Here is a 27,242-nt window from a genome sequence, read left to right as displayed (position 1 = left end):
CGCAACATCTTAGCTGGATCTCTTGGCGCGGTGTCTTTCCCGCTGCTTGAAGAACTGAATTATTAATAGAAAAAAACCACCCTTCGTGCACGGATAAGCCCGTATTTACGAGGAGGGAAAGGTGAAATACAACGCTGCAACGTTTTAAAATACACGGTACGAAATACGTCGCACATGAATTAAGTGCGATCCAACTTAAGTTACTTTGTTCCAGCGTGGAAAAATGTAATAACCGGTCTTTCTTTCCTCGGCCGTAATAAAAAATTGTGGCAAAGCGATAATTAACTCCGAGTAAACGTTCTTACCAGATGTATTTTGTGCCGGGAACATTAAACTCCACCACTCAGACGATAACTGTTTTGCAGTTACTGTCTGCGGTAAAAATAAAAGACACGTAAACATGACGTTACGGGTGTGTCCGCTTACGTGAATTACCGCAACGCTTTTTGCCGCAAAACAATGAATAAACTGGATTTCTCGAAGGTGATATATGCATATTTAAAACTTACACACAAGATAAGGTAATATTGAAGCTAAATAATTAAAACTTGTACTTGAAACATATACAAGAAAATATATTCGCAACACGGTAATAAAATTCGAAGATATCTTTAAGAATCGGTTAATAAAGATTCCCAATAAAATCCAAAGTGCTGCAAAATTTCCATTGTTTACATGACATTATATTAAACTAATTAAACGCAATTAAATGTTTTCCTTACAAAATAATACGCTTCGTTAAAAGTTTGAGAGCGCTCTTCGGTCCCAGGAAGCTATACTATAAACCTCGAAAAAATGAAGAAACTGAGCCGATTAATCAAAGAAAAACAACGAGCAGCGACGGAGGACGGTAGGCGAGAAGGAGTTAAAAGAGGACGAGCATCGTCGTCGTCGACGCTTCGACCCCGGGGATTCCCTGAGTGAGTTTGATTCACGATGCAGCGACGCGGAATACAAACGATGATTTACGAGGATCTCGGTTTACCCCGCATCGAGTTTGCGGCCGACGACGACGACTACGGCGCGTACCTAGCTACTTTCAAAGGCTCTTTACTCTTTGCCCCGAGTACACCAAGGCGCTCTGCACTTAGCGCTTGCTTACCGTCAAGATAAGTAGACGCGCACACCACCGACGCGATTTTACCCCTCGCTTCGAGGAGAGTATCCGGGCCGGGCGGTGAAAGAAAGAGAGGAAAAGAGAGTGTCGCTCTATTTGCTATCGACAGCGGTGTCGAAATACGACGATGACAAATTTCAACGGGAACATTCGCGCGACGGCGCGAATATCTCTCGTGCGTATCCGCGCGTAGGCGAACTTCCAGCCTCACGTTTCCTTCCTCGTGATGCTTACTCGATAGAGGAGTCAGCGCGAAATGTATATATAATGCATTTCCTTTAAAAAATATCGAAAAATACGAATGTGTGTATATTTGCAGGTATATGTTTTAATTACTCTCTCTCTTTCCATTTTAATTATTCTTGCTGCTTTAATTATTCTCTACGTAACGCAAAGAGATGTATCTTTTAAAAAGAGTGAGCAGACTTTCTACAATTTGCAGACTTCATTTTAAATACGATTCCATATTTAAAATGAGCTTTAAAAATTGTAAACTTGTGCTCCATGTGGTATGATGTTTTCTATCTTTTGTAAAAAATTTTTTATGTAAAGTATTTCATGAATGAATTAATATTGTTTCAAAAATCTAGCTGTTAAAAAGTTCATGAGACGCGATAATAATTGTTTATATTTCAAATTTGCATTGCAAATGAATATATAACTATAAAGTAGAAATAAAAATAACAAGAGAACATAGTTTTCAACCCAAAGTGCATACATTAACAAGCCTCTTGTAAAAGACTAGAGCCATCATTAAACTTTAGTGTCGCTACAGGAGTACTAAACATAACGCTCGTACTTCAAACAACCAGAGCAAGCTATCACAAACAAATTGAAATTCGTTTCTCTCTTCGAGTGTTTTTATTTGCATTCTTTACATTTCACGCTTTGTACTCTTAAAACTCAATTATGTTCTCTACTAAATTTAAAAATTATATAAATACATAAATCTGCATAATCTCATTTTCCGTATGTCAAATATTTTCTTTTTCGAAAAATCACTAATAAAATTATATCAACTTCAATTATTTAATTTAAAATTGTATCCACGCAGTAACTTAATACAAAGAATATATCTATATGAAGGCGTATTATACTTTCTCGTTCCGAACTCGATCTCCCGTAAATGTTCGCAACTCGACGATCAATATCAAAATGGTCCATTTATGCATCAGAGGTCGTATTTGAAGACTTATCCCCATCGTGTAAGAGCTGTCTCGATGGAAGCGGACGAGAGAGCTCGGTGAAAAAAATTGTTCCATCGGACAGAACAATTCGATTATCGGGTAATCGAATCGGTCGTTGATTGACCGTGAGTACAGAGCCGCTGCGCCGGAAGAACGCGTTGGCTATAATTAAAACTGTAACGCGCGTACACGCGAAGTGAGGCGAGGCGCGCCGGTGTTCCGTTTCGGAAAATGTAACGGCGCGTTTTTACAACGCTTAATCGCACTCGGCGCGTTCGATTACTTCCACGCGCACACATTTCAATAAACCTTCATAATTACATCGCAGGGGACGGATATCTCCAGTCGCTGTCAATGTGTGCGATTAATTGGGACGCGCGCACGCGCGCGCAGGGGAGCATCGGCTAATTTATACGCGAGAAGCGGCGTGCAAAAATTAATATCGCCCGCGCCGCCACACTGATGCCGGAAAACAATAATGAATTTAGTGCGGCACGCGGGCGTGAATTTATCGAAGCCGGAATTAGCAGTCGCGTTAAATAAACGGCGACCATTGCTATGCCATTCGAAAAATGCCGCAGCTATTTAGAATTTAACTCGCTAGTCTCTCCGATGGCGCGATTTTTCCGGAAGCATATTTCGTCGCACAATTACGGGTGTTTTGTACATTCGCTGAAAGCAGCAATATTTCAAATAATGCGCCGTATTACAATGTCTCTATCATTTTCTGTAATCAATTTCTATACCCTCAAATAAATTTACATCATTTTTTTTTTACTGCAGCTTATGATAAAAGCCGCAATAAAAAATGTGCTATCGAATAAATTATTATCACAAATAGGTCTCAATTTATCGAAACTCGATTCTTCTATGAACAATATTTCTCATACAAAATATCGCGTTATCTGGAAACGAAATAACGTAATCAATCTACACGGAACAAGATTGCTCTAATTGGAACACGGTAAATCCAAATGGCGACATATTGTACCCGATTTATTCTACGATTGTATTATTTCTTTCACGTGAACAAAATTATAAAGCATTACACACGCACATTCAGGCGTGCACTCGCAGTGCACGCGTGCTTTCGAAGGTTGGCTATTGCTGGAGAATTTACAGGAACGAAATGCCTGCATTTGATCTCGGAAAGTGTTTGCACGATTCTGAATTCGCCCCGTCTCGTGAAGGACCGGGCAAATCGGTTTTTGAGCGTACACCAGTCGGCACTCGTGTACGAACGTATCCGCGCGAATCTACATGCGTGGAAAGTAGGTTTGGTGGATTCCTATTGCGGAAAAATTCTCCATTTCCTCTATCTCTGATGCGCGGCCCGGGGACGTTATGCGCTCATGCCGATATATTTCACGATCATTCCGCGCGATTTATCGCTTTGCATTTAATTGTAAATCGCGCTTCGACACGAAAAATGCGACGGAAGGAATTTAATAATGCAATTGCGAACACGTGCCATGCGCGTGCTGCAAAAAGGAGAGGAATAATAATGAGAAACGATTCGCTTTTTGCGGCACGTCCACCTCTCGCTATTCCTGTGACACAAGGGGCCCTCGCAATTTATTCAACTTCCTGGAATTATAATCGAGAATTAAAATAGCTACAACTACTTCGGTAAATTAAATTATCAATGCTTTGGACAAAAAATGTATCTTGTTCCGATAATTATCGACTATCTCGAATAAAAGTGAATATTTTCCCGCATGTGTCCATAATATCGAAATCTGATTTCAGTAAAATTGTATCGGCTTTTATCCCTAATTGGAACTGTCTCGAAAGTAATTTGCAAATAACCATAAAATTATAAAAGAAAATTTTAATAATAATATAATAACTAAAATAACAATACAATACTGAACATAATATACAGTAAAATAATAAAAAAATATAACAATGTAATAACAATCAATCTCGTTATTAAGTCATATCACATAATATTTTTTCAGAGTATAACAGAATTATTTAATGTGGCTTTCAATTGTATCTTACGTATGTGTGGACACTTATATGGAACTATAAGGATTATTTATCGTTATACATTTCGTTAATGAAAAAGCTCCTTCAGAGTCCTTCATATTTCATACTATATAAATAAATTACAATAAATCGTTACAATAAATCTAATCCATAAAAATATTTTTGGGAGTCAAAAAAATGGATAGATATTTTCGTAACGCAAAGATTTGTGTTGTTCCCAAAAGAAATAATAGGGACGATCAAATATCTTTAGGCTGCTTATGGCGAGTTATGCACGACAAATGCTTTGAATAATCGAACCTCTGTGCTGTGCAAATGCGGAGTTATTTCAATCTCTATTATTCACCTACGACCGAGGCTACGTCGACGCGATTTCTGCCAATACAGCACTCCCCATTGAAATTATGATTAATTTCCTATCGTGAGCAGGACACTCCGGGAGAAAAGCTGACGATTTTTAATCTTTTAATACGACTTTCACCGAGATAATTTGTATGATTTTTAAATTGACGCGAACAAGAGAATATGCGTGAAATTAGCCCCCCAATATTTGAAATAATTAAGTTATTTTACACGATTCGATTGCACATTGTTTGCGCATGATTGCACTTCTTTATTTTCGTTTGCACACCTTTAGTAAAAAAGTTATTAAAAAAAAATTTTTAAGGGCCAATTTCACATTAGCCCCCCAATTTTTACAAAAATGGTTTTCACTTAACCTAATCGATAGATTTTCGTTTGCACATTTATATACAGTTTAAATTTTCGTTTGCACACCTCTAGAAAAAGTTATTCAAAAAGAAAATTTGGTGGGGCCGTATAAATAACTTTTTTACTAAAGGTATGCAAACGAAAATAAAAGAAGTGCAATCATATACAAACAATATGCAATCAAATCATATAAAATAACTTAATTATTTCTAATTTTGGAGAGCTAACTTCACGCGTATAACAAGAGACTATAATATTCATGTGCATCTCTGAGACTTAAAATACGAATCTATTTTTTTTTTAATTAATATGCAATTAATTCTATCATTCTTCATTTGGCACTGAAATGTTTTGGCAATAGATTTATTATTATTCGAATTCGCAATATTTTGCAGTGTGCGTTGTTTTTTCCTAATAGAAAATGACGGGCTTAATTGCAGATATACATTTAAAATTCGTATTTCGTATTTTAAGTTTCAGAAATATCCAAAAAAATTAAAGTCTGTTCTCGTCAATTTCAAAACTGACTTTTTATTTCAACAAAAATTGTATTCAGACTTCAAATATCATAATTCTTCGACGTGAGCAAGACACTCCAAAAAAAACTGACGATTTATAACCTTTATACTGGTAGTTTATATAATTTTACCAATTTTTCCAATTTTGCAGTGCTCGCTTTTTTCCAAATAAAAAATGACAGAATTAATTACTGATATACATTTTAGAAAATAGATTCGTATTTTAAGTTTCAGAGATGTACAAGAATATTAAAGTTTCTTATTCTCGTCAAATTCAAAATCCATTTTTTATTTCAACGAAAAATTTACTCAGACTCTGAATACTGTAATCTTTTCTGTATCATAAACACCGTAATTTGACATTTGACATTACCCAATTTTTCTCCGTCGTACATAGAGCTAAAAATATTTGTCGGGCAAGTTGTTCCTATAATAATTTTTTTCTGATTTGAAACACCATGAATGTTATTCGCATTTTTATCCATTGCTGTTTAAATAATTGAAACGTGTCACATTTGAAAGAAGTATCATGTATCGTATCCAGGTGGAAACGGCACGGTAAATTCTATCCGTCACGCTGTGCGCGGAAAGTTTGGTGCATATTTTAGTAGGTCATAGCATTGTGCAAATTCGTAGTCTGAAAAACCGAGCGTAAAGTTACGGCGTCAATGACGAAGGATTATAATAATACCCCACGGAAAGTTGGCTGAATGAAACCGGGAAACGAGATGGCGCGTATTCTGTCAAGCGAATTATTTCTGATAAATGCAAAATTATTACTGTAGATTGCTTTGTTGAAGTAAATTGTCACACGCTTGATATTGCTTTATTTGCCGTATAAATAAATAATATGTTATATTAAACAGTTTTGAAAATGATAATTGAATTGAAATTACAAAGTGGAAATAATTAAAATAACTACAATATCAAGTAGCGTGAATGATACGCTTTGTATAATACGTCATTATCTGAAAAAAAGTATAAAATTTGCATTACGTTAATAATCGTCGTAATTTAATTCCTAAAGTAATTATTCATTTAATTCTTGCAAAATAATGATATAAGAATGATCAAAATTTGGTTTGTCAAATTAATATCAGTAAAATAAAGATAAATTCATGAAATTTGTACCACTGCGCACGTTATGAAAGTACAACGGTGAAATAAGTTTTCGTGAGTGAAACATTTTGGTCTAGTTAGACTAAATAACAGGTATGTAACCCATTAAGTTCATGTATACCAGTGGGCCGGGAGATTGATGCGATATAATGGTGGTAAGGAGTAGATGGAAGAGGCGTGTTATGGAGGGTCGAACTGACAAGGCAGCGGCAAAAAATTGAGCGTGTAATTTGAAGTGATGCGAGCTTTTATCAACTTCATTATAAATATTAGATATATCTGCGCAAAAACAGTAAGAATGACAACGATTACTTCGCATCTCGCACAAACTTGCGTCGCCTGGAAAATGTTCCCTTCATTTGGCTAGAAGCTGAATTCTCCGTCAACGTACTTAAAAAAATCGTTTTTTCGCTCGAATAACATCATAATTAAAATAAGTACTGCGTCTCTAATTAAATATCACCTGCAGTCGGTGGATTATTTAATTAAAACGTGTGTGGATTAGAGTGTAAATATGCAAACAGAGTGGATAAAAAGCTGCGGAAATTTCGCTTTTGGCATCTGCAAAAGAGGAAAATGGAATAATGCTTCGTTTCTGGGTGCAGAAATGTAGCTCGATAATAAGAAGATTACAAATATTTCACAGGCGTTAAAGATAGTGTTAATTATTAAATATATTTCCATTTATATTGTATGCGTATCGATTACCCTCTTTCTAATTAGGAAATATTCTGCACAATTACATTTTAAAAATGGAAAGAGAAACATTATCTGAATTTCAGATGCATTATTAATATAATATTAAAAGACCCACTGTAACCTCAAAATATGATTCGCAGTAATTGAATATAATTTAATTAGGTTAACGCACAAATGCTCGCCGATGCAGCGGAAGAAATCAAATAATATTCAATTTTATAACAACGTACATTGAAATAATAACAGTAAAAAAAAATTCCAATTTCATTCGATTAACATTGAAAATGAATATTATAATGAAAATGCTTCCGTGTTTTTAATTTTTCAATAACGTTAAATAACAAAAGATTTATCTAAAAAAATTAAAAATAAAGTCTATTCGATTCATTTGTACGTACTTACTATCTGTATGTACTATATTACAACTTTTCGATCATAAGGCAATCTTGAGCAAAAATTTTTCATCGGAATTTTAAATGCGATTTTAATGGATAAGAAAGTTATCAGGAATCTTGGACTCGAATCTCCCGAACGATCCTACAACCAATGCTTATATAACACATTTTCTAGCATCACTCTGAACCTCAATGGAAATGAGGTCGCATATGTATCAAGATAAGCGTTACGCGTCGATCTCTCGAGAGGGATTTCTCTTCCTAAGAAGATCGATAGAGAGCTTCGTTCGGACATACGGTTCGCTTACACGTATGTATTTGTTTGTCGGTGTGCAGCAAAGGAAGGCAAGCAGGAAAGAAGTCTTTGACGAGATGGCTTTCCCGATGAAGCTTTTTGCTGAAAGTCTTCAACGTTCGCCAGCTTTTGCCCCGCAAATGCTGGGCGTGTAGTCGCCAGACGACGTTTCCACGTTGTTTGCGAGGGAAAAAGCGACGGAATGATGTAAGCTTTTTGGTCCGCGAGCCATGTAAGCCGAATTTCACAGCTCTCGAAAGCGTTGATTTTGGATTTACCAGCAAAAGTCTCAAGACATGTAATTAAACATGATACGCTCGGTGGAATTCTAATAAATGTTCAAGTTTCCCCGACGTTTCTGCAGCTCCAGAGTGTTTCAACATTTGCAACCTGATCATATTTCTATAAATATCATTACATTCTCAAAAATATATCTGTAATCTTTACTTGTAATTAATATCTTAAGCAACAAAATATTTTATAGTTTTAATTATTTTATAGATATTTTTTGTAAAAGTTAAAAAAGTAAAATATAAGGTAATTTGCAGATTAAAGTGTAAATTACAAATATAAATAACAGATATATTCCATAAAAAACGCGATAACATTTACAGAAATATAATCAACTCACAAACTATGCTACGTTACGTCAAAATTAGAATAAATTATGTCGAACGCAAGACTTCCTTCCCCTTGAACTGGTTTACATCAACAAGATGAACTCGCTTGGAGCTATCTGCAGCATCGATCTTCGTTTGATGGAGCATAAAATGACACTATCCTTTCGGCGCAGTATCACTTAACGAAGTAGCGGCTCACGTGACGCCGTAACAGCGCGTCCTCATCTTAAAAGCGCGTTAATCCCGCGACGTCGAGACGTAACCGCCGCTTAAATGATCGATGACGGCGGCCGTGCAATTATTCTTCACGTCCGCGATACAAAGTAGCGACCAAGTTTAATCGAAAAATTGTAAGATGACTACGAAAGCGACAACGGCGACGAGTTTTTCCGCGCGGCGGAGAGGCAGGCCCGGGGATCGTCGTCTCGGATAATGAAATTGCAAATCGAAGTGCGAGAGGGGAGAGGCGACGAACGGAAAAACGTCCTCTCCGAGGCGGAGGACCAAGTAAAAGTTCCGAGCTCGCGCGACTAGTACCGTTGTTAAGTTTCCGCTTTGCATATTCCGCCTTAAACGGCCGCCGTTCGTAATAATTCGCCGCGCCGCGAAATTCGCCAACGGGCTTCACACGAAACTGCACTGCGACACACAGCCGTATTATTTGTCGGACGTTGCCTGCACTTTCGCGTTATTTGTCGGTCGCTGCCGTAGTTTCTCACAGCAAAGCCCGCAATTTAAGAACTATTCTGTCCGGGATATTCGCGAATCTAACAAGAGAGTTCTGCGCGGATGAGGGTTTTGCACTATTTTTATCATCGCTGTAACGCGAGCAACATCTCGCGAATATGTATTTTTGAGAAAATTATCATTAAATTTATAATATCGATGCGTCACATCGTCGTTTATATTATCTGATTTATTTAATTATTTATTACACGTATTGTCAGCATAACTACACTTTTAATGCACTTGATTAATGCAAACGGCTCATTGTTCTATATTTACATATTTTATAACTAGTACCTTTTATGATCGGTCTCTTGGAGATAATACCGAAAAATTTGCATACGTGTAATGTGTATCGAATGCATTGAACGTGAATAATATAATTGATTGCGGGCAAATTGTCGTAGCTATTACAAATGTAGCATTAATGTAAATGTGAAAATTATTTAATAATTCTTTTGTACTAAGGGACGATAATTACATTTTACGAAAATAATCTCTCAATTCGATTTTAATGTAATAATTATTTTATCAGCTTAAAAGGATGATTTTAAAGAGCTGATTTTAAAGGGCTAATTTTTCTCGCTTCATCTAAATAAATGATTTAGATCTTGTAGGTGTACTTGGCTATTTTCCAGAGAACAGCTCTTACCTCACGGTTCGAGAATCTGGCAATCTTAAATTATTTAAAAATATTTGCCAGCAAATTAATAAACTAGAACGTTCAGAAGCCTGAATCTTACAGTCTTTTAATATTCGAGACACTTAATATCTGCGCTTCTGGCACAGCCTGTGTACACTAAAATAGCAAAATAAAATATTGAGAAAGCATTCAAACTTTCAATATCAATTCGGCGAGATACGGAAGTTGAAGATTTAAAAAGTGCTGCACTAAATTTCGAGATTCAAGAGTTTTTCGCGTTATCGCCGTAATACAGTCGGCTTTTTCGTGCCACGATCGTTTGAGCCCCGCGATTGCGAAATTAACGTCTTCGCATGTCGTTTAGAAGGAGATTTATCCTCGGCTCGACGCGCCGAAAAGTAGCGGCGCAGTTACGCTGCCGGCGCGGCGTCGCAACATCGTAACGTTATTCAAATCATCGCCACGCCGACTAATCAACTTGTTCACTTCGCCGAGTACCCTCCGCGCGGAGGCGTTACGTAATCTATCATAATGCCTTTGCGTTTGGCTGGAATATAAACTTTTCGACCATACATCACGCCCGGATTATTAACGTTGCGCGTTGCGAGTGACGCCGGCGCGATATTTGTTTCCCTTGACCGAGAGTACAAGCTTAGTTTGTCGCAACGATCCATCTAATCGATAGAGTTTACTTTTGCCCGCGATATTATTATCGCGAGGAGTGCTTCAGCCGATCAAATCGATAAGTTACTTAACACTGTACACTCCGCCGGGGGGTTAAATTATAATAGAAAACCGAGTTTAATACGATTTTTCAATTTTCGACCTGCGAAAATAGAAATTAAATATTTTCTTTGCGCGCAAAAGGAACGAGGGCGCGAGATATTTCGTTTTCGTGTCGAGCTGAAACAAACGAAATATTTTCCGATTTCACTCCCCGATCAAAAGTAAATATTGATCGTTTGAGTCTTTCGGCAGCGCAAAAGTTACTTTGTTGAATCCGGTCGTCGAATTTTCCAATCCGAACATATAGGTGCGCATTTTTCCTCCGACACGTACGATCTGTCAAGATCCCAAACCCGGATAATACAACGTGCCCAAAGCGTAATACGTAGGGGAAGGAAGGAGGAGATTTGCTATATATCGATCTCCGTCGTCGTCTTAGTCGTCGGACACTGCGTCGTATTGGCGTTCCAATTAAGCCGCACGATCCATCTGGCATACCTATTTCCGCAACCGTGGTCAGATAATGCCGAGGGACCGACTGTCGATCGGCGAACGATACAGTCCATCCATCGCCGTCGAGAATCAGGGACGCGCGTCGCGAGCGTCGGCTATTATGCATTCAGCGTTGCCGCGCGGATAGAATCGCGAAAAACTTGCCGACTTGTCGCGCTCTTCGCGATTTCCAAAGTGTCTGGTCGATCGCACGCACTACTCTCTCGATCATGACGGAAATTGCGAGAGTAACGAAAAAAGAAAAACTCCTGGCGTTTCATTTAAAATCCGTCGACGCTTTCCTCGCATTCGCGAAACGCTCACGAAACACGAAACTGCGAAGCACATCGCGTATTATTACGTCTTTAGCACCTGCTCGATTATAACACGCGAGTTACCAACTTACAGGCTACCGCACAAACAAGCATCGTATATGCCGCGGGCCTTCATACTTCTGCTTCAGCAGGATTATTGTAAGCGTGCGTGGATAAAGCGAGTAGTATTCGCGTCCGATACGAATCTCGGGCATGTTAAAATCGTGGTAATTGCGCAAATGCGAATACAAGACGTTCAGATACTATCGAGACTCCTCCAATTAAGATAGACCGAGTTTAAGCGTGCGTGACTCTCGCGGTATTCAACAGAAGAAAGTCCAAGTAGCGATAATCTTCAGCGGAGCTTAATGAATATAGCTGTCAAGGTTTTACCGCGAGTTCTTTTATAACCTGAACATAAATACGAGATAATTGCTTGGACACGTTTAATTGATAAGCATAATAAACACATATCCGGCACTTTGCCTTTGCCGATAATCATTCCAAAGTATTATTTAGTTAAAAATTAAAGTCATACAAAATTATTTTGTAGAGTTTTCTAAAATTATAGAATAATTCCAAAGTTAATGTGCTAATTAAACGAAAAGTTAATTAAGATGCTCGGCAAATGTTTTTGATAACGAAGAAGACTATCAAAACAAGATTCAATGTTATTTCGCATGTTTTTGACATTACTCGTGTTTGAGCAAGCTCGTTTCTTCGAGCAAACGATAACAAATCCTCTTCTGCGTTCAAGAGTCCTTTGCCAAAAGGAAACGACAACAGAACTACGAAGTAAATAAGCCTGATAGGAAAACCCGTTGAAGTTTCACGTTCGCATATCAATATTGAATACTCTCGCAAGATACATTTCCCAAATTATCTGTATCACTCTCTGTCTAAAGAATACAGCTAACAAATTGCCTTTCATTCTGAAGGAATCCTTGATCGAAACGAAGGGAAACCGCCATCAATAGTCTCGATAACATTTTGGAAGCCTTATAAATATGATATATTATTGAAATAATTTCAATACTCGACATATAACACGTCTAACGGCTTTTTACGATTTAGTAAAAAAAATTTAGACATTTTTCACAAAAATTGAAAAATGTAAAGATTGATGTTTCTGTGCTCTCTTATTTTTTTTAAAGATATTAAATACTTATTCTAACAAATATTACTATTTCCTAAAACAATTTTGATACTTTATTATGTCATGCAGCAGCCTTTATTATCGCGCGTCAGGTCTTTCTTTGTATCGCTCGCGTCTGAACGCAACTAATAATTCATCTTCTCTCTATTCTATCACAGTCCTTGACCAAAAGAAAACGAGGAAGGATCGCGACGACCTATTTCTTCCGTGTCAAGTGGCTCGTGCGATTGACGGACGCGCGTATTTCCCGAGGAAATTCTCGACGAACAAGCCCGCGATCGCGCCGAGCTTGTCGACTTTAAGGAAAACGTACAAAACGAGGCGGCGTTCTACGGACGGATATACAGGCGGATGGAAGACAAGACACCAGCGCGATCCAATACAAAGGAAGACGAGGCAAGGACACAAAGTAGACTAACAATAAGAAGAGCCGAGCAAAAAGTTTCCGTGCTCGCTTTTGAGGTTGGCGGGTTGCGAATAACGCGACAGTCGATATCGGACTGCAGCTCTTTTCTCAGGAGAATCTCGCGATAGCGCGAGTGTCCTCGTCACTACGCCGTGTATCACGTGTTCGCAACGCTGACCGATATATCTCAAAAATATACGTAGTTGACATAAATATTTGAAATAGAAAATACTTCAAATGTATTAAGACACGTTTTTCCAAATGTTTGTATGTATATCTTGCAATTTCAAACTGCATTTTCAATCCATCTTGCTTTTCTATTTTCCAACATATTTGTTAATTTGCACATGTTTAATCTATATTTTCAAAGTGTTTTTCTAATTTATATTTTATATATATTATATATATTTCTGTGATATTGGTATTTGCGCTCGCGACTATCGCTACAAATAACCAAATAAATGTATTATTCAAACATACTTCAAACAAAATCAAGTGCGAAAATCAAATTAGGATAATATCCGAATATGCGTGATTCGAAATCACTTTACAACACGTAACACGCGTATTGGCGTATGCGAGACGAGCGATAGCAGAACCGAGCGCATCCCTAAATTGGCCGCGTTCGGTTATCAGTAAATTAGCATTTTGCGAGGAATTATCGATAAACTCACCCACTCGGCCGAGACCAGCTACGGACTCGGCGTCCAATTAGCGTGCTACCAAAAATGATCGGTGCATGATTTGTTAGCCCCCGAGGGGAATTCACTATGGGCCATCGTGGTCAGACGACCTGTTATTCGATTGCAATTACGGAACGATATAAAGATCATGTAAGAACATGAGAATCTATTTGCGTACGTAAATTGGACCACAAATTATTTCTTGAAAAATCAATGGAAAATTTATATGTATATAAAAAATATAAATTTAAAATACAACAAAAAGCATGTTTAAACACATAAATTTTGCGCAAAAATAAAAAAACTTGTATAATTAAAAAATTGAGTACCGAGTTTTAAATGTAATTCGATTGACGATATAATTAAAAATTTAATATTTTTTGCATTTATTTCTCATATGGAGTCATATATTATTCAGAGAATCGCATAAAATATTTGACATTTGACTCAATTAGAATGTCACGTAATGAAATTTCTATGATATTTATATTGCAAGTAAATAAAGATCCATGTAAAAAAAATTTATCAAAATATGCTCTAGATTAAAATAAAATGTCAGATAAAAGATTATAATCAAGTATTAATCTCTTTTACAACTTTTTATCTTAAGCATATTAAGCAGCAACAAAAAAAATAACATAATTATATTTGTTAGTGAATATCATCTCTAAAAACAAAAAATTTTTAAGATACCAAAATTAAATTTAATAGTTAATCGATCAAAAGGAAATAAAATTTTATTTTTGTAGTTGATAAATTAATTATTAGTAAAAACCGTATCACATCACTTATTAAAATTTCAATAATATTTATCATCGTTTATATATATATAAATAAAATAGAGAGCCCGAATAAAATATTTTCTCAGTGGAAATTCTGAGGATTTTTACTTCCTTCACAAAGAAAATTCATATGCTTGATCTGCGAATAGCAGACGCTGCCAGATGGTTTAACTGTCGGTTCACCGTATTCCGAAAGAAATATACGTACGTACTGAACAGCTCTCACACACCTGCACATAAGATTTACGCGTATTCAGAGTTGAACGGCCTCACGGGGGAAAGAGAGCTCGTCCGTTTTCTCGACAGCGTCGACTCACCTGAAACAGGAAGATAACGCCACGGAATTAATTATGTAGCCCGTGCACCGAGGGAGGCGGCTGTTATCGCCGGATTACCAATTTATTCGCAATCAATTACTACAACTTATCGCAACAGCATATCGATTGCATTCATCAAAAAAGCGTAAATATCTTCACCTACAGATATTCGCAATTTGGTAATGAAGAAAATTCGATACCGGCACATAAGTTTACCGAATGCGTGGAAAACGCAAAATATTTTAACATTTTTATTTGCATTCGAATGCAAATAAAATCGTAATACAATTTGATGGAATGATACCGTAAATTTTCATTTTTGGTCAAGTCATTTTATGCGAAATATAAATATTTGTCGATACATAACGTAAATTTTTATAAAATTTAAAAAAAGCAATTTTATCGAACCTTTATTGCATGTAATACACACAAAAAAATTCGAATTATTTAAAATAAATCTGTTCTAAAAATATTGTCACACACACACACACACACACACACATATATATATATTGTACATATATATATAATTTAAAATATCCCGTTAAAATATCATCTACTATTTCGCTTATTGTCATTGTAATATTCTCGTTATGAATACGCAGGAACACAATTGCAAGGCGCGATCGATATCGAGAACAGAGAGCCTTGTAACGCACATCTGTATTGAAACGTCGAAAATGAATTTTTCATCGCGCACACGATGTAATAAATATCCACTCAATAACGATGAATACGGCGCGAACGCGAATGGATTGTTCCGGCCCGCTGGAGGAGGCATTACATTTGCGTCCCGCGTTACGGAGCAGAACGTGGGATACAAGCGGTAATACATAATTACAGCACGCGGCAAATATATCATTATGTTCTATAAATCCCAACGCCGCCGCCAGCAGAGAGCGCGGTTATTAATCGCGAAGCGGCGGCCCGCCGCGTTTACTTTGTCGCGCGAGTAATCATTAATATTGCCGCGTATATACGCGCGCGTACGCACGTTCTGCGTGCGGCTCATGATAAACATAAATACGTCGATAAAGTCGACAAAGCCAACCCGGCACCGCATTAGCAGGGCCATTCCCCGGAGATATGGGCAAATTCGACAGGCAATGCGCACGCCGCACGATCACTTCGAGCAACGTCAGCTTCCGGCGATGAGTCGTATTTCGGCACGCCATGTGCTACCGCTGCGGCCGCATTAATGTCGCTCTCGTCACGGTTTGCGGAAAATTTGCGCCAACGCGGCCGACGATATAATAAATTTATGCAACGTATCCGCGCGCGCGGACCGTCCGTTGCCCGCGCTCATATTTTCGCGCGTACGCCCGTTAACCCTCGTTCCCGGTTGTCACGATATGCCAATTCGTATGCGTTATGTCCACAAAATTTCAACCAATCCGTTCGCTTCAAGCGCAAGCGAGAAAATATTGCCGATTTTTCGCTGATCCTTTTCGGCACAGCAATTTCAATTAGAGTCATATGTTTAATTTGCTTTCAATATGCGAAATGAGTTTTTTCGACTATTCATGCCGCGGTGGTAATGTGATTTACGATGATATGAGTAACGACATTCCCCTTTTGAGAATTACATTTTTTAATTAATTCTTTTCATCGCGGAGAGAAATATTTATAGATGTATAATAAATGTATAATAAATTATGTAAATGTATATATATATATATATATAAATAAAAATGTGCAAATGCATATAGAGTAAACTTTGACAAATTAATTAGCATTGCATAAAGTTCTAGACGTACCAAATGTTATAAAATTCTGAAGCATAAAAATGAATTAAATATACATTTTAACATTCTAAAAAAACGACACGTTTATTTTCCGCCAATTCTAACAATAAGACACCATTTGTATTTGAGTATAAGAAAAGTTAGCTAAAAATTGAACATTGCCTTAAACAAATCCACCATTTACTTTCTAGAGCTCAGATTGTTACCTTAAAAAAATATTTGTTCATTAGAAAAGGCAAATTTGATAATCCAGTGCTAATTGCCGGTGCAATTCGTTCCGACAATTCGCATTCGTCATTTCATTTCGTGGCACTTCGACCGCGATCATCGCTGAGAAGCAGGGGATCGTCGGCGAACGTTTAATTTATTCAGAGCCATTAAAAGGTAACCAGTTATTTACGAGCGGTGATTATCGGAAACAATCGCTGCCGCTTCGACGTATCGCACGAGCGCTATAAAATCATTATTTTGCTATAATACGTTATATCCAATTCAAATTATCGCCAAAATTACTAGCCGTTATTACCGCCGTACGGCCGTTAATTACTATTCCAGAACAATAATTTGTAAGCGCTCGTGAATAAAACGGGACAGTACAGAAATTATAATAATAATCAATGCCCGCGTGGACAATCGCGAGCGGAAAAATTAATGTATAGGATAAGAAATATAGTTATTTCCGTGATAAATGAAAAAGTTGATATCGACATTCCGTCAATAAACGTGCAAGTCCAACCGTTCACCGCCATAAATACGTCAGCAAACCACATATATTTTTCATAATTTCGATAAATTTATTAGATATATCGTTTCAAGTAAACAGAGTTACTTAATTAAAGCTATAAAATTTTTTAAACAATTCTCATATTCTAACATGTAGATTAAGGATGTAAAAGAATGAAATAATTTAAGCCTAACATCATGTGAAATTTTGGAAAATCGCGTTATTAAAGCGCAAATAGTAACAGTCTTAAACGATCCTGAAAATTATTAAGGCATCAACAACTATTCATCTTATTTCAACTATCACGAGTTGGTAAAACAATTACGATAACGCCGTGCTACATTAATGCAATTTCAGCCGAAAACAGTAAAGCGCGCTAAACTAAGATTGTGAGCAATAGTGTTAAAATGTCGACGGTGACGAGCATAAACGTCACAGTGTAAAACATATCGTGTACAGCATGTTAAAAAATACTTTACTCAATTATGTTAATAAACTTCTAAACTTCTAACCGTGATATACCTATACGTTTCGATTAGCATCAGTTAACTTTAACTGGCTAAATTTAGTATAATTATGTATTTATCTTATTCAAATTTCAATTGCAAGCTTTAATCTCTAAGAATCTCAATTATAATCAATTGTTATTGTTAACAATTCTCTTCCGTTAAACTTTGTAATAAAACTTTTATTGATATAATATTGCAAAAAAATAATAATTGTTTCTTTAATAACAAATAAAATTGTAAAGTTTTTATTATTATTAGAAATAAAGCGCGCTGTTTCAATAGATATTTTTGATGAATTACGCTTTGCAAAGCTCTTTCAATATATTAACTGTATACGATACACTTTTGCTTTTCAACTCAACGTTTTCAATTATTTTTACTTAATTACTTTTTTATATATTTAAAGTAAAACAAAATTCCATGCATTATTTTATTCAATTATCGAAAGACGCGAATTTGCTTAATCCGAAAAGGATTAACGTAATATCGTGCAACAATAATAAATTAAAATAACAATTGCGGCTCGGATCGTCATATTGCGTGAAATAATATGCATCGCGCAAATAGGGGGGTTCGTTCCCATTCGCTTGTATGACCGGACGACAACGACACGCGGTCACGAAAGGATCCGTCAACTGTCAGAGGCGTTGGCTGGTCGATCGCGGATGCATGTCGCACACGGTCGACCACCACGCGATGCAAATGCACACATGCGGAGCGTTGCATTGCGCGCTCGTATAGCCCATAGCCTACGGCACGAAGAGCCACGGAGTGTATCGTTCCCGACGTGTTTTCGAGCGCGCAGCGAGAACAGTACAAATAAGCGGGCGGCACGAAGGAAGCTGTACCGTGCGAAATAATATGACGTTACAGTAGTTCCACATTTGAAACAACTACTAATGTTACGTCCCGTTGTTGTCGAGCGCTTTTAAGAACCGCCTCAACCGACTAAGACCATTTTAATAATTTTACCGTAAAAGTAAACACGAGTAAACTTAAAATTGCACTTAAAAGAATTCCATTTTAACTTTCAAATAACTACTAAATATCTAAATACTACTAATATTTAGTATTTTCAAAGTATTTGCGACGGAAATTTCCAATTTTTTTCATTTTGTACAAAAAATGTTCTATTAAACGCATTTTATGTTGTGAATTTGAAAAATAGATTTGTTAGTTGCTCCTAGCAATATATCCCATTCTATTCCTAGAAATAGTGGCATGGCCAATACGAGCTTGAAAAATGAGTACACTCCGAGAGGGAAAAGTTTTCAAACACACATTTCTGCAAATATAGAACAAAGGTACTCTCTATGGTGCAAGTAAGTTTGTAATAAGTTTTTCTTTAGTCACCACTGCAGTCATTTTTTTGCAGAAAACAGTTGAAATTACAACATCTATTTCACTGCAATACGATTTTGTACTGCAAGATTAAAGCTGTAAAATAAACAAAGTCTAACAGGTAAAAAGTCATATTGAGTAAACGAAATATGTACTATGATTATGGTAATTTTGTTATGATAATCTTTTGTGCGGTGACCTGCAACGCCTAAGCAATATTAAAGCAATTTTATATACGGAATTTTTAATATATTTTACATAAAAGCCGTTAAATCAAAAATTCCTGTGATAAAAGAATATTACATGAAAGGAACCAAATATTCCACGTCCAAACCAAGAAATAGGCTTCCAAAGTATTCTTCTTAGAGAAAAGAATATCATACAAAAGAATATTTTATGCCGTAAAAATTATTTACATATCAAACCATCGACTTCGACTTCAAATAAAATTATTATGATAGACTAACAATAATTGATAAATACATATATATTTATACAAATATTACTTGAATTATTATAGCTGAAGAATATTTGTTTACTTTTCAAATTTTACAAAGTTTGTTATGCACTTAGTTCTTTTTTATATCAATATTGACGCAAAGATTGGCAAATTATCTGCAATCCGACATTGTTAAAACTGGCGTTCAGTTTTTTAGTAATTCGTTACTAAAAACGCCAATTTCAACGTATGAACTGTAGATGGTATAGTCTTTTATACGAAAATTCGTTTGTATACAAAAAGCGTCCAATTAATACTATACCAAGAACTTCTCCGCAGTTTTTTTCATGGAGCGGGAACACTTTTGTCCGGGGAAAAAAAAAGAAAATCGATTCCACAGCACCTTCACGGCCGCGAGTTCTCGTGTGTCTAATTACCGCATGCAAATTAACGAGGGGTTCAATTGTAAAGCGCAGGACAATGTACGAGCGCGAAAAAATAGACCGAAGGCGTGCGCCGGAAATGAAGCGCTATTGCGAGAAGCATGCATTATGTTTACCGCTACGAGCGGAATGTAAAAGAATGACACTATCATACGCAGGCTTCTTTCTCATTTCGCGCAATGTTAATTTATCCGCGGAAGCAAATCTATATGGAAATTAATGAAGTTTAAATTGTAGATTGTCAACTGTCCGAAGACGCAATAAGTTTATTCGGAAACATTTGTCAATCTGTCATCCGTCGAGTATTTTCATTATTTTGAACGAGTCAAACAAATATTTGTTTCTCGCATGTATAATATCTATGCAGCGATTTTATTTATAGAAAAATAAATTTTAAAAAAATATTTAAAAAATACATAGTTTTTCTTTTATAACAAAATGGTATTGTTGCATTTGTAAATGCATTGTTGCGTTTGTAAAATAAATATATAAATAAATATAGTATTGCAACACTGTTAGTAATAATTGAGAAATAAAACATCAACTAAAAAATACAAAATAAAAGAAGATTTTCTTTAATATTTCTTTGCTGAAATTTCTAAAAGTCATTAACTTTAGATTCGGAATCGTCGCCATTCGAATGTTTAACTATTCGTAAAACAAAGACGACGAGAGGTTAAAGAAATATTTGCAAGCTCGTGAACGAGGCGAACGAATATAATCGAACAAGAAAAAATCGAAAGAAAAAGAAACGAGCGATCGAGGTTGAAACGGCGGCGTAAAGAGCCAGCGCATTAAGGCTAACGAATCGAAAGCACGCACCGGGGGAAATGTAAGAACGAGCGAAGGTGAGATAAGAGCTGCCGGATGTATGTGGTTTATGATATTTTCTCTGAAAAGGTAAAGACGCTGCCTAATGTCCCGGTGTCTATTTGGTTGCATAAGAATGTATTGCCCGATAAAATTCCAAGCTAAAAGGAAGATCAGACAACGCGGTTTTCTACAAAAATAAATCAATTTTTATCTGAGTTTCCAAGAATTTTTTTCACTAATACTAATGTAAGCATAAATTTAACATTGCCGCCATAAAAATTTATTTATTGGAATTATAAAGGAAATACATACAGCTAGCTAAGCGTTAATAGCGACAAGTTGCTTCAATGCGAGTAATTGGACATTTTGTAGTCCTTTCTAGTCCTGCTAGAGTTAATCGATAGTTTGAAAATTAAATAATGATTTATTCAGCGGGAATTGAATTAGATTACAGATTATTCGATTTTGAAGCAGCTAAAGAAAGGCAATTGTTCACAATATTGAGTAATTACGACAGACAGGTTATTTATATTATGAGATTTTATGTAATTTATAAAACAACGTCAATGTAAATGAAAGCTTGACAATATTCAATACATTGAAATTCGATTAAATAGGGAACATCAACAAACGAATTGCATCAAAACGTTTGAAAACAATATCGCTTTTTGAGCTGTGCGAATAAATAAATTTTGTGCGGCTTGTTGGATGTTATTTATAAAAAGAATAATACTAATCATGATTCAAAGAGAAAAATAAAGTTAATGTATGATTTTGCTGTTAAATTAACTTCACTCCTGCTAATTGTATGCAAATTTTATGCTAGCTTGGCTTTTTTCTCGCTCATCGAACTGTGAAAAAATCAAGACGACATTCTGACAAATGAATGGCGTTAACTTTCATTGCACAGCCAAGTCCTTTAAGAATCATGCCACGCAGAACACGACATATTAATTCCCCAGATTTTACGTTTCGCAAATTCATTTAACTATCAAAATCTAACTCGACTTTTCCCTGACAAATCTAATTCGACTTTTCCCTGAAGTCATGTGTTAATACAAATTTATGATTAAAAAATTAACCTAATAATATATCAGAATAAAAAAATGCTCTTAAATATTCTTTAAAAGATAATGATTAAAAACGCAGCTTACTAAAAATATTAAGAATATGTTATCAAAATCGGTTTTTTTAACAGCAGAAAACAAAAGAAAACAAAAGTTCGCTATATTTTGCTGCAAAATATTTCTTTTTTTAAATTCTGATACAATGGTATAAAATCCACGTTCCAATCTAATTAAAACGTGATATTTCTCGTTCTCTTCACTAGTTTAGTGTTCACTAATTAAACTTGCAGTAACGAGATGTAATACACTCAGCTGTTTCTGACTCATTGTTAATGCAACCCACATGCCATCGGAAAAGAAGGAAACGGTATAGCTAAAACGTCGAATAAGGAACAAAGAATTCAGGTATATCACGTAGGTAATATCACTTCAAAGGCATTCAAAATGACCAGAGCACGATGAATTCCAAAAGCGGAAAGCCTTATTAGAAGAATAAGGTAACCTAATAACCTAATAACATAATTCTTCGTTTTTTTTTATTTCGGCTGCGCGAGTAATTAGTTTTATTATCATCGCTCGAATCTCAACGACATCGTTTTCGATATAAATAACGTCACTCCCAGATGTGAGGCACATCGAAGCATAGAGCGCCATTAAGAAGTCAGTCGAAAACTACACCAATCCAGAATAATTAATCGCGAATGTAAATTCATCAAGGAATTATTAGCAAAAATGTACTTTCTAAGAAGTCAATTTCGACAAAAATGCAGGAAATAATTTTATTTTATAGTTGTTTCATATAAAAAATAAAATATTAAACTTTATTGTTTATTTTAAAAACATTAATTTAAAAACTAAATTAAAATATTTAAATAAATTACAAAGCTACATATTAATTAAAAATAATAATAAAAGCAAAACACTGAAAAATAAAATCACCACAAATTGTAGTAAAAATATCTGATAAGACTTGAATACTTGAATACTTTAAATCAACTATAAAAAATATTGAATGTAATAATACAAAACTAATGGAGAAGCACTTTCAGTTTTGAAAACCTACCGCTTATATTATTTCACACGATTAGAAGAATAAGGATGTTTGTGATTATTTTTATTGATAGACGTTCATTCATCGGCGCATCTATACCACCACGAGCACTTTGCGCTCGTATTTACGCGCCAACGGAATCCCATTTGATCAGTCGGCCCACTCAATTACGCCCTGTCATCGTACGTCGTTCACCGAAATTTAGAGGCGCCCAATTGAACTACTTCCAGCGGGTCGCTCGATAATGACGGGCGCATCGTTCAATTAGAGCCGAGCCCGGATTATCTTGCGAAATTCGTAACGCGATTACCGCCGTGCGTTACCGGACTATAAATGCGTGATAAAACCTTCCGCGTCGCGAAGCCCCTCGGTCGAATATCCACCCGAGCCGTGATCTGATTTGCGAAAATATCCCGGTGATATTACATGGATATAGGAAATTCGCGCACGCGAGCTTAGTCTCTCATTTATTAACATTCGCGTTACAGCAACAACGCGTGTGCGTCAAACGCCTCATGATGCACACTTCATTTACGTGTTATGCAAACCTTTGTAATGAAGAGAGTGTCCATTGATCCACCTCTTAAATTTAGAACAAATTAACATATCAAATAATTTTCCAATGCAACTGACATTTTGATAATTCAGTATTCTTTAATTTTTTTTTAATTTTGTTATAATCGCGTACAATTTAATTCTGCTGCATGGAATAATAATTAATGCGAGAAAAAATGCATAGAGATCAGCACTTTTTTAACGGAACTATGAATTACACAAATAAAGAATAAATATTTTGCAATTTTTACCAACAGCTTTTCTTTCCAATTTCATGACGATTTTGTGCGTAAATGAAGTGTGCATAAGTGTACGCGGTGATACATCGATTCGCGCGAAAAACTCTCGGCGGTTAAACTGTCGGCAAAGTGAGTTAAACCGTAACTTTCTTTAACGTCCCGAGGCGCCTCGATTTCTACGGGAAACGATGGACACGATCCTTCCACATTCCGCATTACGCCAGTCAACGTGTCGCTACGCGGTAGTTCCGATCTACTTGGATATCGCGTAATCGTCAGCCGAAGCTCGATAGAACTTCGAGTTATCCGCGAATAAGAGTGAAGACTTGAGACTTGGCCGTCGGACTTTTCTCACTCGCGTGAAAATGCGTATATCTCAAGTATAAGTCGAGCGGACGGAGCAGTAAAAGCGCGAACGCGGAATTGTAAGTTTAAATTGAGAAGTTTAGTTGTTTAAAAAGTATTAACATTCTGAGAGAAACAAATCCAAAAATATAAAAACTTGCATTTAAGAGAAACAATCTTATGTGCAAGCAATCTGAAATATAACTTGAAAAAAATATTGTGAGTTGAAAAAGAAAAAATAAAATTAAAAATTAGATATTCTTCGCGTTTTATCAAAAATGGTTGGCTTACAAACAGACTGTCGAAAGAGATAATTAAATAATTACTAAATAAACTGTATCACAATCGGTATAATGACTAAGTAATCATTTTAGATTAATCATGTGACAGAGTATAAATTTCGGAAAACGTTCATACGGCCCTGTAATAAATAATCCCACTAGCGATTTTTCTAGAACTTTCCAATTAGAGCGCATTTTTTCAATTTTTTGCGGTCTACGTTTAGATCGTGCGTGTGCGATAGTGCGCCGTGACAGTGCATTTCCAACTGCGCGTCGAAGCTGTATTGCGATCGCAAAGTAAACCGAGCAAAAAATTTAATTTAAAAAATACCTGGCAGCGAAACCGACCGATATCGCCATGCGCAAAATGCGCCGTAATTTATAGTTGAAAAAAAATACGGTCTACGTCGCTCGGCCGAAAATCCGGCAGATGCGTACGCGAACATATCGCTGTTTAGTAATTCCGAAAAAACATCGCCCGCCCATCCAGCGCGTATCGACTCGCCTCTATGCGTCCGCATGCGTATATGTACACACTGCTGTATATGCCACACGGTTGCCGTATTTTTCGCGCGTATAGCCAACCGCGGTGGTTTACGCGAAAGTTACGAAATTGACAACAAAACGCAATCACTATAATTGGTTGCTATTGGCTTCGCTGCCATCGTCTCCGCCGCCGCCGCCGCCGCCGCCGCCGCCGCCGCCGTGTTGTACGTCTCGCGGCATTGAAATATTGTAAATTGACATCCGCGTGTTTCTTTTCGAATGCGACAAAATCTATAGTGTCGCACCAACGAATACATACGCGCATCGGCGAAAGAAATCACTTTGTGATACGCTGCCAAACGAATGGCTCGCCATCAAATATTTGGTACAATCAGGTTTGTGTAAATATAGGGAATGTGCGCGCGACCGGCACGATGCAGCGCCGGAAAAAAGCGTCTATAACGTGAAAATTCCGGTCGAGTCAGACTTTTGACCAAAATTCGCGCGAAGCACTTTAGTCAAGCAAATAACGTATTTATATTCGTTGAGCTATGTTAGCGTTATCGGAAACCATTTGCTGTTCAACGTTTAAGAGTACTAGTATCTAGCGCCTAGTCCTCTTAAAGTGACGAGATAAGAAAAATATGTGCTTACGAAATAGGCATGGTGTGTAGTAACAATTATCATATCGATAAAACTATTTTATAAAAATAATATTTTATTAAGCCCGTTATATCGTGATATTCTGTAATTAATTAAAGCAATAAAGTTATTTGCCGATTTCTACAATAAATTTTTCTCCGATAATATAATTAAAAATTTTATTAATACAAAAGCTAAGATAAATCAATATTGTGTGCACAATACGACGTAACTGACTGTTTGAATCGCGTTAAATTATGTATTTGGATTAACCTTTAGGTTCTTATGCATAATGTTCAACACTATGAAAATCGATAATGCGTGCGTTAACGCCTCTAATGAACACGCATTATGCCATATAATGAATCGTTAATATCGTGATTTCTGTAATACAGAATAATGTAGGAGTTGTAGGCCTTCAAAATGGAATACATTGCTGCGTAGATGTGTGTTTATGCATAAACGTCACCGGAATTTGCCTTGTCAAATACACTATTGTGCTACATTAGTGGTGACATTAGATTAGAAAATATTTGTATTTATCAGCAGCGTTAAATTCTAATCAATATTTCTCTAATCAAAATAGATAACAACCTTTTATACAATTTTCGCTAAAAAAAAGAAATGGTTACAAATTTATCCAAAAACAAATCTAATTAATTTAATTTTTACCGATGACATCATTTATATGTGCGCGCAAATTTACAAAATTGAGATTGTATCATTAGTTCACATTTCATTACACGATACTTTATTCGCAACGAAAAACAAAAGCTCATATTTTTGCAGCATATTTAATGCAAAACACGGTCAATTTTTAATTTTGTTAACGTACCATGTGTACTTTGTTACAACGTGAATTTTGAATAAGATGACCAACGATAAAATTCTTTGAAATGCGAATCAAAGAAACCCTTTTTAAACCTTATCTCTCCAATCAAATTAAGACCAATCATCTTTTTCGTCAATTAAATAATCATCTAATAATACCTATTTATTTTTAACTTTTTGATGACGCTGACAAAGGGCTCGATATCGCGCTGACGTTGCTAAACGAATAAAAATGTCGACACTTTTTAAAAAGGGTCAAATTCTAAAGCGACACGACATCTCGAAATGCCATTGACGCCGGTGTCAGCCGAAAATTCCTTGCTAGAGCTGACCACGCGGAACGAAACGAAATCGAACAGTATGCGACAGCGTTTGTGCATTAGCGCGAAACGCGCACTACGTGTGCGTAGGTAAAGCATCCTCCGCGTCTTGATGTGAACGGCCGGATGACGGTCTGCGGTGATCGCATAAATCGCAAAACGAGACGATTCGTACATGTCCCGCCGCGAATATGTCGGGACGCGCGGCCATCGGTCAAACCTCTCGGAGTGCAGTATCCGCGCCAGATACATACGTATACCTACGTCAGTTCAATAAATTGCCCCAACGTGTAGGGTCTCCCGACATTGAGTATATATATTTTTAGAGAGAGTTATTAGAGACAAGAAAATGTGGCTGCTATATTAGACAGAAAGAGTGATGGTTCCCCGTATTTTTATAACCGATCGGAAATTATAGAGTTATGGCGAGTTTGAATTTAACGGGATAACAGAACTAATAAAAGGTAGACAATAAAACCTTATTCTCTCGTCAAACAGTCAATTTATCCTCTT

The 27,242-nt window shown here is 36.3% G+C and overlaps 1 protein-coding gene and 1 long non-coding RNA gene across 6 annotated transcripts in view; both read right to left on the bottom strand.

Annotated features, from left to right (window-relative positions):
* Window positions 1-27,242, bottom strand: part of Fur2 (furin-like protease 2) — a 324,827-nt gene that overhangs the window by 178,242 nt on the left and 119,343 nt on the right. The gene's annotated exons all lie outside the window — the stretch shown is intronic.
* The window catches only part of LOC137000372 (uncharacterized), a 166,416-nt gene that overhangs the window by 41,185 nt on the left and 97,989 nt on the right, over window positions 1-27,242 (bottom strand). Inside the window, exon 2 of the long non-coding RNA XR_010890621.1 lies at window positions 14,790-14,898. This is a non-coding gene — a long non-coding RNA (uncharacterized lncRNA). The remainder of the gene's footprint in view (window positions 1-14,789; window positions 14,899-27,242) is intronic.

This window comes from Linepithema humile, chromosome 6 (genome assembly GCF_040581485.1).
Source record: "Linepithema humile isolate Giens D197 chromosome 6, Lhum_UNIL_v1.0, whole genome shotgun sequence".
NCBI lineage: Eukaryota > Metazoa > Arthropoda > Insecta > Hymenoptera > Formicidae > Linepithema > Linepithema humile.
This window is presented reverse-complemented; position numbering and strand designations above follow the sequence as displayed.